This window comes from Rhinoraja longicauda, chromosome 11 (assembly GCF_053455715.1).
Source record: "Rhinoraja longicauda isolate Sanriku21f chromosome 11, sRhiLon1.1, whole genome shotgun sequence".
NCBI classification, from domain to species: Eukaryota; Metazoa; Chordata; class Chondrichthyes; order Rajiformes; family Arhynchobatidae; genus Rhinoraja; species Rhinoraja longicauda.
Window position 1 is genome coordinate 26,618,787 of NC_135963.1, and position 12,267 is coordinate 26,631,053.

Consider the following 12,267-nt stretch of genomic DNA (forward strand, 5'->3'; position numbering starts at 1 on the left):
ACGCTTTAACGTGTAGGTTGGTAAGGTTAATGCTTGCAACATGACGTTCTTTGCGTGCTTAAAATTTAAAAAAAACATGCACGCTGTCGTCAAGGGCGGGGATACGTTTCTCTTCCCCGCCTGACGTCCTTCATCTTATCTGCCCAAGCAGAGCAGCGAGATTCCTGGATCTTGTTGGAATACCCGCACTAACTGAAAGGAGCAACGACTCCTCTCACCGTCTACTTGAAAGGTTTATAGCTGAACTAAACTGCACTGTGGAATCGACCTGGTAGTTCCATGTACGTGGCCGTCAAACCTTGAACAAGAATTACTTTTGCCATATTTTGACGTATCCGATTTTATCTAGCAATTTTAGAAGACCGAGCAGGTCAGCGCTTTAGGTGAGTGTCTCAATTATTCTCACACCTTTGGAAAGAACATGTTTAATTTTCCACTTGTTCCGCTAAGTGCACCACTTTAGTTTATGTGTCTAATTTCCCACGCAACTGATTTTGCTTTTGTTTTCTCTTTTCGGATTGCGAAGTATTTTGTTTTGAACAGCTGACCTCTTATGCTAATTGCTATTTTTGCATGTTATCTCGAGTCATTTTCATTTTCAGAGCGGTCTTGCATTGTACATCAGGATCGCGACGAGTTTTGCGATGGGTCTCTTCCACATGCTTAGCGGCAGCTCGCGTTGTGCACACAAATCGCCAATTGGATTAAAAAATATTTTATTTTGGTTTGAGTTACTTTCCGGAGTAAACGACATGTATTTTTACAAGGGGACAGTTTAAATTGGCGTAAATCGTCAAGTAAGACGATTTCTCACAATGCATTGAACACGTTGCGAAAAGACACTAGCTTTTTGAGTAAAAAAACTCGTGTGGTGCGATCTGGTGTCGTGGTTTGTTACATAGTTTACTTACTTGCTAACCATTAACAGTTTTGCAAGTAGAATTGCAGTAACTGACCTACAGACCCATCATTTATTTATTTGCTTTATTCCACAATTTGAGATTTATAATAGAAAAAATCACATGTGGTTAAAGTGCACATTGTCAGATTTTAATAAAGGCCGTTTTTATACATTTTGGTTTCACCATGTAGAAATTACACAGCTGTGTTTATACATAGTCCCCCAATTTCAGGGCACCATAATGTTCGGGACACAGCAATGTCATGTAAATGAAAGTATTCATGTTTAGTATTTTGCATTAGCATGCAATGACTGCTTGAAGTCTGCGATTCATGGACATCACCAGTTGCTGGGTGTCTTCTCTGGTGATGCTCTGCCAGGCCTGTATTGCAACCACCTTTAGCTTATGCTTGTTTTGGGGGCTGGTCCCCTTCAGTTTTCTCTTCAGCATATAAAAGGCATGCTCAGTTGGGTTCAGATCAGGTGATTGACTTGGCCACTCAAGAATTGACCATTTTTTAGCTTTGAAAAACTCCTTTGTTGCTTTAGCAATATGTTTGGGATCATGGTCTTGCTGTAGAATGAACTGCTGGCCAATGAGTTTTGAGGCATTTGTTTGAACTTGAGCAGATAGGATGTGCCTGTACACTTAAGAATTAATTATGCTACTACCATCAGCAGTTGTATCATCAATGTAGATAAGTGAGCCAGTATCTTCAGCCCAGGCCATAACACCCCAACCACCGTGTTGCACAGATGAGGTGGTATGTTTTGGATCTTTGGCAGTTACTTCTCTCCTCCACAATTTGCTCTTACCATCACTCTGATATAAGTTAATCTTTGTCTCATCTGTCCACAAGACCTTTTTCCAGAACTGTGGTTGCTCCTTTAAGTACTTCTGGGCAAACTAACCTGCCCATCCTATTTTTGTAGCTAACTAGTGGTTTACATCTTGCAATGTAGCCTCTGTATTTCTGTTCATGAAGTCTTCTGCGGACAGTGGTTATTGACAATTCCACACCCGACTCCTGAAGAGTGTTTCTGATCTGTTAGAGAGGTGTTTGGGGATTTTTCTTTATTTTTGAGAGAATTCTGTCATCAGCTCTGGAGGTTTTCCTTGGCCTGCCAATCCCTTTGCGATTAGTAAGCTCACCTTGCTCTCTTTCTTAATGATGTTCCAAACAGTTGATTTTGGAAAGCCAAAGGTTTGGCTGATGTCTTGAACAGTTTTATTCTCGTTTCTCAGTCTCATAATGGCTTCTTTGACTTTCATTGGCACAACTTTGGTCCTCATGTTGATAAAAAGCAGTAAAAGTTTCCAAAGGTGAAGGAAAAACTGGAGGAAAGACTAGGTGCTGCGAGCTCTCTTATACCTGCATTAAGGAGGCATTTAAACACACCTGAGCAATTACAAACACCTGTGAAGCCACATGTCCCAAACATTATGGTGCCCTGAAATGGGGGGACTATGTATAACCACAGCTGTAATTTCTACGTGGTGAAACCAAAACGTATAAAAATACCCTTTAATTAAAATCTGGCAATGTGCACTTTAACCACATGTGATTTTTTCTATTACAAACCTCAAATTGTGGAGTACAGAAGCAAATAAATAAATGATGTATCTTTGTCCCAAACATTATGGAGGGCACTGGAGATTTGCCAATGGGCAGAAAAAAATTGTTCCATCCAATCCCTAAAGGTACTTAACATCAATCAGCCTTATGCGTTTGTTCTGTCATGTCAGTTAATAGACTTAACGGTAGTAACTACGATGATGACTATTGGAAAATTATTCGTGTGTGCCGGTACTTTCGGCTTTGTGCACCATGTGACGGATAAGTCGAGGGATTTAGAATAGCGAACTGGGACAAATGTATATTTTTAAACTTGAAGTTTATTTTGAAAGAAAAAGGTTGTTTTTGGAGATATTACAAAATACTGTCTTTATTTTCTACTGTAAGACTTGCAGATCGAGTCTTTTCACCAAGAATTACAGCAGGAATAGGAGAAGCCACAACTTTTTCAGTCATTCTCTTGTTCCTTACAGAAGTACATGTTGATTTGTGGGGATGGTAGAGATTTTTAGTTTGGAAGTAATCCCTTTTAAAATATGACGATATAAATTATCTCGCTGCCCAGCAGTAGTAAGGATAGAAGGTAAGCTAAATAAGAGAAAAACGCAAAATAAATATCAAAATAGCAGATTGTGTTCAAGAAAATTAAAACATTGTTTCCCAATTAGCGATCTTTGACCCTTTAAGGTTTAAATTCTCCATTGTTGATTGTGCTGTTTCAGAAAAATCTTGGTGTATTTCACCATTTCTTTCCCCTTTTTTGATATTCAGCATGTTCGAGGCAGAAATAGTAATAAAAATCTTATTTAGATTGATATGGAAGAAATAGGATAAAGTACGATGAAGCGAGAGGGTGATTATGATTGGAAATATTTTCTGCATGATTGTCAAGAACAGGTATGGACTGGTCAAACCTCTCTGTATTTCTACTACGTTAGTGTAGGTAGGCCCCTTGGCTTCATTTAAGATAGTGGCTGATCTTATTGTAACCACAAATCTGCTAGCCAGATTACCCCCAATAAACTTGTGCCCTTGTGAACAATTTATGTATCCCTGCCCTAAAAATATCTAATGACTCTACTTATGTTCCCCTTTGAGGAAAAGACTTTCAAAGTTCAAACCTGTCTCCACCCAAGAAAAAATAATTTGCTTTGTCTCGGTCTTAAAAATAGTTAAAATAGTGACCACCCCCACAATTGTAGAATGTCCCCTAGAGGAAACATATTTTCCACATGTGCTCCATCAAGACCCCTCAGGAAATTGTTTGTTTCAATTTTCCCTTCTCTTGTATCCAGTGGATGCAATCATGGCATGTCCAACCTTCATAAAAAGGCAGACTACCCATTACAGGCTTGTAAACCTTTACTGAACTGTGTCCAACATAATGGTACACTCTTAAATAAAGAGACTAACACTGTTCAAGATACTCCTGATATAGTCTCACTAATGCAACACAAACATAAAACTCATCCTTTCTGTTAATTTTTCCATGCAATGAATGAGAACATTATACCTGCCTTTTGCAAATCATGTATAAGGACACCCCCACGCTTTTGCATCCAAGAGCTTTGCAATGTCTCCCTACTTGTATAACATGCTTGTTTGCTATATTTTTTCTTGCTAAATGAACAATTTCATATTTTCCCATGTTACATCTTTCGCCAGACCTTTGCCCATTGACATGCCTTGTCTTTTTGTAGCTTCAATGTCTAGATTAAATTCTAAGACTGGCATTAGTGAACTGGTTGCTGGAATTTATGTCAATAAATTCTGTATCTCATATTTTGACAGCAAATCCACAGACCCGTATTCTGTATTTGAATGTGAATTAATCCACAGGGATATTGGATTTGGGGATATATAAAGCAGAAGCCGTTTTCTGAAATCTGGGTCAAATTAAATCCTGTACAGTAAGTGTTGTACGGCATTTCTGATTTTCATTTAAAGTGGGGGTAAGAAATCTCGGATTGTAAAATGGTGAATAGTGCTGGATAATGGTATTACAATAAAAAAAATACAATTAAATGTACTGGAAAATATCAAGGAGACTGACGTGAATTGATTTTATCTAGCCAGCTTGAAAACGTTTGAAGCAATGGTCAAATGTTGTATCAGAATGATGCAGGAATTTATTGATGGAAAAACTCAATTTGAATGTAGAGAAAGTTTTAAAGTTTTTTGTGTTGGAAGGAACTGCAGTTGCTGGTTTGAACTGAGACACAAAATGCTGGAGTAACTCAGCGGGACAGGCAGCATCTCTGGAGAGAAGGAATGGGTGATATTTCGGGTCGAGACTGAAAGTTTTTTCATTGGACTGCTGGATATACAGCAATTCCCCCTTTTATTATGAAATGGAGGTTTCTAACAAGAAAACCCCTGTCAATTTAGCTTCATTTTAAGAACTATTTTAAAGCAAAGAGTTTCTAATTGAAATTATTGATGTGAAAATAAATTTTTACCCGGTTAATTTAAAATCATTGTATGATCATTGTTAAAGTGAGTGCCGGGCTGGATTTTGTGATCTTGTAGAAAATGATGGCATAATCTTGACTCAATATTGCTCACAAAATTTAATAAACTCTGTGGTGTGATCTCTGGATGTTGGTTGCTGCGAAGCTTCAATTTAAGGGATTTCTGATACACAGCAACAATGATATCAAACTGCTCTAGGAACATGAAAGAATTTTCAGACGGCAAGCTTGGAAGAAAAAAAAGTCAAACTTAAAAGAGTTAGTTGCAACCAAATATAATTTTTCTGTTTGGTCATATTTAAAACAAAGGGGTTTTAGGCATTTGGAGTCGTGCCTGAACTACACTGACGAGCCAAAACATTATGACCACCTGCATAATATGCTGTTGGTCCTCTGTGTGCCGCCAAAACAGCGCCGACCCGTCGAGGCATGGACTCTACAAAACCTCTGAAGGTGTCCTATGGTATCTGGCACCAAAACATTAGCAACAGATCCTTCAAGTCTTATAAGTTGCGAGGTGGAGCCGCTGTGGATCGGACTTGTCGATCTAGCACATCCCACAGATGCTCAATCGGATTGAGATCTGGAGAATTTGGAGGCCAGGGCAACACCGTGAATACTTCATCGTGTTCCTCAATTCATTCACGTGCAATGTGGCAGGGCGCATTCTCCTGCTGAAAGAGGCCACTGCCATCAGGGAATACCATTGCCATGAAGGGGTGTACCTGGTCTGCAATGATGTTTAGGTAGGTGACACCTGTCAAATTGACGTCCACATGAATGGCCGGACCCAGGGTTTCCCAGCAGAACATTGCCCAGAGCATCACACTCCCTCCCTCCTTGCCGAAACGGCAAGGCTTGTCGTCTTCCCACAGCGTATTCTGGTGTTATCACTGCCCTCGTGCATCAATGAGCCTTGCACGTCCAACACCCTGTCGCCGGTTTGTTCCTCCTCGAACCACTGTCGGTAGGTACCTACCAATGCTGACCGGGAGCACCCCACAAGCCTTGCCGTTTCGGAGATGTTCTGACCCAGTCATATGGCCATAACAATTTGGTCCTTGTCAAAGTCGCTCAGGTCTTTACTCCTGCCCATTTCTCCTGCATCCAACACATCAACTTCAAGAACTAACTGTTCACTTGCTGCCTAATATATCTCACCCCTTGATAGGTGCCATTGTGACAAGGTAATCATGTTATTCACTTCACCTGTCAGTGGTTATAATGTTTTGGCTCATAGGTGTATATGGCTTGTTTCAGAAGATAATTAAGAGTGGATCACATTGGAGTTAAACCTCGTTTCTGGATCGCTTATCCAGGTCTGAGACTTAGACACTTGTTCAGTAAATTAAAATCGTGGAGCTCGCAGTCCCTGGTTAAAGACCAACTTCGGGAGCTCCAAGCCGCAGGAGCTTCGATCGCCCCAACGCGGGGCCTTCAACTGCTGGCTGCGGGAGCTTCGATCGCCCCGACCGCGGGAGAATAAAAAGGGAAGAAGCTTCGACTTTATTGCCTTCCATCGCAGTGAAGAATGTGGGGAATCCCCTGTGGTGGATGTCTATGTTAACTTTTACGTAGTTGTGTGTCTTGTTGCTTTTTTTTAGTATGGTTGTATGGTAATTCGGACATCACTACCTTAATTGATACGTGACAATAAAAGATATTTGAAACCTTTGAAAACATGCTACTGTATCTTTATCAGTTTGCTAAGCAGTAATTAAAGTATCAAGCATTTCATATCCCCGCAACAAATTTCAATATTTTTTCAGTTAATGACGAAAAATATGTTTTAATTTGCCTGTTTAAGCCATTTCAATACTAGTGGTCACCAATCGCTATAAAACAGGTACAGTGTGGGTAACACAAATCTGCAAGATGGAAAGAAATATCGGAGATTTGCTGAGTGAAGCTGCAAGGGGCATCAAGGACACAACACTACGGTAGCAAGGCGCCAATGGACAGAGCAAGATGGAATTGATGATGGCGCAGCAAGAATTATGGCATGGAACGTTTAAATTTGATTAAAAGTATCAATAACTGCATCTATATACTAAAACTCTTGTTTGTTCCTGAACTGCAACCAAAACGGTACACGATAACGCGACAATTTTAGGTCCACCTTACTCACCGTCATCCCTTTGGTGCTAATGGAAGAAGTTTCATTGAAATCGGTGTTATATTTTTTAAGTTATTCACAGTTTAAAGTTTAAATCTATCTCTGGGGGGAGGGTGGGAGGGGGAAGAGGGGAGGGAGGGGGAAGAGGGGAGGGAGGGGGAAGGGGAGAGGAGGGAGAAGGGGAGAGGAGGGAGGGGGAAGAGGAGGGGAGGGGGGGATGAGAGGGTGCTGCACCAATGCAGAAGAGGTTTAAAATAAAACCTGCCTCAAGTAGATTGGATTATGTGTAGCAAATAGTTGTGCACAACTTTTGCATCACATTTGAGCCTTTTCTCTAACATCTACAGTTTATCAATTGCATTCAATATTTTGAAACAATCTTAAGATTTTCGATATATGTCCATAATATCTACCTAGCAGTGCCTGCATGTAGGAAGATTTAACTTTTATTGTGGAGGTTATAGAAATGGATAGTGGCAGAAGGTTTATTCACTAGTCTGAAAATGTGATATTTTGAAAACATGGATGAGGTTTTAAAAATATTGGGGTGAACTAAAGAGGGACAAATTTCTCACTTTCTGAAAATATTACAACTTTCACAGGAAATAACAGGCAATAATTGAATAGTTAAACAAAATAATAATTACACAAACTTGTAGCTTAAAGTCAGCTACAAGTTAACCAATTGAAAGCCAACTTTCTTCAAGGACCTAAATGGTGGCACAATGGTGCAGGTAGTGGAGCTGCTACTGCACAGTTCCAGTGACCCAAGTTTAGTCATGACCTCCAGTGCTGTCTGTGTGGAGTTTGCACATTTTCCTTGTGACTGTGTACATTTTCTCTGGTTTCTTCCCTCATTCCAAAAGTGGGGACTTAGTGCAAATGTCTGGGGGGGGGTAAGCAAAACAATTTAGGGTAGGTGAAGTGTAACTAGGTGCCTGATAGTTGGCATGGACGATGAGCAGACTGGCTTGTTTCCATGCTCTATCTCACAGACTCCAAAAAGTTGGTATTTTTAAATAAATTCAGTTGTCAAATTACTTTCCACGCACAATTTGTTGGAAGCCGAGGGAAAATACAAAAACTTACAATGAAAAAAATATTTTTTCAGCTATATTTGAAAGATGACATTCTTGAGCGAGCTCCTGGGAAGGTGATTAATTCAATTTATCACTGATTACATTTAATTGCTGTTATTTAATATGCTAAGAATATATAATTTACTTTTAGATTGGAAACATTGACACTGAAAATCACCCTCAATATTTTAATGATCATCCCTTCTCTTTAAGTGTAAGAAAATAACTGCAGATGCTGGTACAAATCGAAGGTATTTATTCACAAAATGCTGGAGTAACTCAGCAGGTCAGGCAACATCTCAGGAGAGAAGGAATGGGTGACTTTTCGGGTCGAGACCCTTCTTCAGACTGGAGAAGGGTCTCGACCTGAAACGTCACCCATTCCTTCACTCCTGAGATGCTGCCTGACCTGCTGAGTTACTCCAGCATTTTGTGAATAAATACCTTCTCTTTAAAGTTCATTCTGTTCCCTGATAGTTCAGATCATCACCTTCTGTGTACTCTGACACTCACCTGCTTTTGTTGATTGAAATCCAGGTCACGAAATTAAATTGAATCGGAAAGTTGTAAACAGTTTTATTAGAATCCCCAGTTGCCCAGCATAAGCACAAAACATCTAACAGGCTGGTCTTGTTTAGGGCTGAGGTACCTAAGAGGTTAAAATGAACTTGGCTTTCAATGTAAACAGAAGTACCGACTGATATAATAAATATTATCATTGCGCCAACAACACATTTATATTTAATTAGCTACATTTGATTTTCTTCTTGTAGACGTCCTGTAACTTAACCAAATCCATTCAGCAAAGCCTTTTAAAATCAGCATAGTACAACACATCTGGCATCAATGCATCATTTTAGTGACATTTGAGAAACGCTTGTACATATCAGCATATTTTCCCACTTGCTGATTCTCTAACAAGTTTATAGAAGAATTTGGATTAAGGGCCTGTTGGCACCTTTACACTTTAAAAGCCATCCACAAATGAAATTGTGAGCATGCCTACTTGGTTTTCTTTCCAATTACTTGCGTGCACATCCCAATAATTCCATTACTTGCCATGATTTCAACATAAAAGAGAAAGCATAGAGGGGAAAGGCAGTAAAGGCTAGAACAACACCAGCAGTATTGTTTATTGACAAATGCCAAGTAATTGTGAGATGTAATCACTGTTGTGATCTTGTGCAACTTGAAATTTTTTTTGGTTGTGCACTTTTTTTAATCAGAAGGACAAGGTTTTGGGGACCTTGGATGATGTTACAAATTTCGTCAAAAAGAAACCGATCATGTATCACTTTTTGAAAGCTGAAATCGGACAGGGCCCTTGAAGAATATATAGAAAGCAGGAAAGAACTTGGAGAGAATCAGGAGGACTAAAAATGTCCATAAACTAACATTAGTGTTTCGGATTAAGGAAAATCTCAAGGCATTTTATGCATCAATTAAGAGGAGGAAGTGGGAGGGTGAGGTGCTAAATGAAAAGGATATGGCGGATAATGAATTCTTGGGCATCTTGATATCAAGAAAGAGGAAATGTTTGATCACTTGAAGAACATTAAGGTGGATAAATCCCTTGGCTCCAATAGGATCTATCCGAGGATATTAAGAGTGGCATGAGGAGGAATTGCTTGAGCCTTGACAAACGTCTTTGTATCCATTTTAGCCACAAGCGAGGTGCCAAAGGACTGGAGCATAGCCAGTATTGTTCCTTTGCTAAAGAAAGGCAGTAGGAATAATCCAGGAAATTATAGGCGGGTGAGCTTTGCATCAGTGGCAGGGAAATTATTCAAAAAGATTCTTGGGTATAAGATCTACCTACATCTAGAAAAGCATAGAAAACATAGATAGTCAGCATTGCTTTCTGTGCTGCTTTTGAACTGTTATATTTGATTTTAAATTGGCTTGGCCATAGAAGACAGAATAATCATGATGACTATTCTTCTGACTGATGGTCTCTGACCAATGGTGTTCTGCAGGGATCAGTGCTGGGACTTTGATTTGATATATATATATACATCCTTCTACATCTTCTACATCCCGCAGCTCCGCTCTTGCTCCCCCTCCCCCCACTCGCAACAAGGACAGAACCCCCCTCGTTCTCACCTTCCACCCCACCAGCCAGCGGATCCAACAAATCATCCGCCAACATTTCCGTCACCTACAACGGGACCCCACCACTGGCCATATCTTCCCATCGCCTCCCCTCTCTGTTCCCTCCGTAACTCCCTGGTCCACTCGTCCCTTCCTACCCAAACCACCCCATCCCCGGGCACTTTCCCCTGCAACCACACGAGATGCAACACCTGTCCCTTTACCTCCTCCCCTCAACTCCATCCAAGGACCCAAACAGTCTTTCCAGGTGAGACAAAGGTTCACCTGCACCTCCTCCAACCTCATCTATTGCATCTGCTACTCTAGATGTCAACTTATTTACATCGGCGAAACCAAGCGCAGGCTCGGCGATCGCTTCGCTCAACACCTGCGCTCGGTCCGCATTGACCAAACTGATCTCCCGGTGGCCGAGCACTTCAACTCCCCCTCCCATTCCCAGTCTGACTTTTCTGTCATGGGCTTCCTCCAGTGCCATAATGAGGCCCACCGGAAATTGGAGGAACAGCACCTCATATTTCGCCTGGGCAGCTTGCAGCCCTGTGGTATGAACATCGACTTCTCCAACTTCTCCTCTGTCCCTCTCTTCCCCTCCTCCTTCCCAGATCTCCCTCTATCTTCCTGTCCACCTATATCCTTCCTTTGTCCCGCCCCCCTGACATCAGTCTGAAGAAGGGTCTCGACCCGAAACGTCACCCATTCCTTCTCTCCCGAGATGCTGCCTGACCTGCTGAGTTGCTCCAGCATTTTGTGAATAAATACCTTCAATTTGTACCAGCATCTGCAGTTATTTTCTTATATATATATCTATATATATATATATAGATATGATTTAGACAAAATTATAGGTGGGATAATTTGTAAATTTGCAGATAATACAAAAAATGGCGGAGCTTGTTGATAGTGAGGAAAGTTGTCTAATGATACAGCAGGGTATAGATCAATGGGCATAAAAATATGGGCAGAAAACTGGCAGATGGAGTTTAATCCCAACACCTCACTTTGGGAGGTCAAATGGAAGAGGAAAGTAAAAACTAAACGGTGTAGCCCTTTTGAGCATTGATGAGAAGAAGGATCTTGGAGGGCAAGTCCATCACTCCCAGTAAATAGGGTTCTGAAAAAGACGTATGGCATATGTGTCTTCATCGGTGGGGCATTGACAATAAAAGTTGGAAAGTCATGTACAACTGGATAAATGTGAGGTTATCCACTTTGGCGGCAAGAACATGAAAGCAGAGTATTACCTGAATGGTGAACGATTAGGAGAAGGGGAGATGCAACGTGACCTGGGTGTCATGGTGCACCAGTCATTAAAAGCAAGCGTGCAGGTGCAGCAGGCAGTGAAGAAAGCAAATGGTATGTTGGCATTCATAGCAAGAGGATTTGAGTTTAGGAGCAGGGAGGTTCTACTGCAGTTGTACAGGGCCTTGGTGAGACCGCACCTGGAGTATTGTGTGCAGTTTTGGGCTCCTAATCTGAGGAAAGACGTTCTTGCCTTAGAGGGAGTACAGAGAAGGTTCACTAGATTGATCCCTGGGATGGCGGGACTTTCATATGAAGAAAGACTGGATAGACTAGGCTTGTACTCGCTGGAATTTAGAAGACTGAGGGGGGATCTTATAGAAACATATAACATTCTTAAGGGGTTGGAGAGGCTAGATGCGGGAAGATTGTTCCCGATGTTGGGGGAGTCCAGAACCAGGGGTCACAGCTTAAGGATAAGGGGGAAGTCTTTTAGGACCGAGATGAGAAAACATTTCTTCACACAGAGAGTGGTGAGTCTGTGGAATTCTCTGCCACAGAAGGTAGTTGAGGCCAGTTCATTGGCTATATTTAAGAGGGAGTTAGATTTGGCCCTTTTTGCTAAAGGGATCAGGGGGTTATGGAGAGAAGGCAGGTACAGGTTACTGAGCTGGATAATCAGCCATGATCATATTGAATGGCGGTGCAGGCTCGAAGGGCCGAATGGCCTACTCCTGCACCTATTTTCTATGTTTCTATGTTTTCCACATTG

The 12,267-nt window shown here is 41.1% G+C and overlaps 1 protein-coding gene across 1 annotated transcript in view; it reads left to right on the forward strand.

The window, feature by feature from the left end:
- The first annotated feature begins 110 nt into the window (after nt 1-110).
- The window catches only part of LOC144598400 (ras-related protein Rab-3B), an 80,697-nt gene continuing 68,540 nt past the window's right edge, over nt 111-12,267 (forward strand). The window contains exon 1 of the mRNA XM_078408536.1: nt 111-383. The gene's annotated coding sequence lies outside the window, so the exon portion shown is untranslated. The remainder of the gene's footprint in view (nt 384-12,267) is intronic.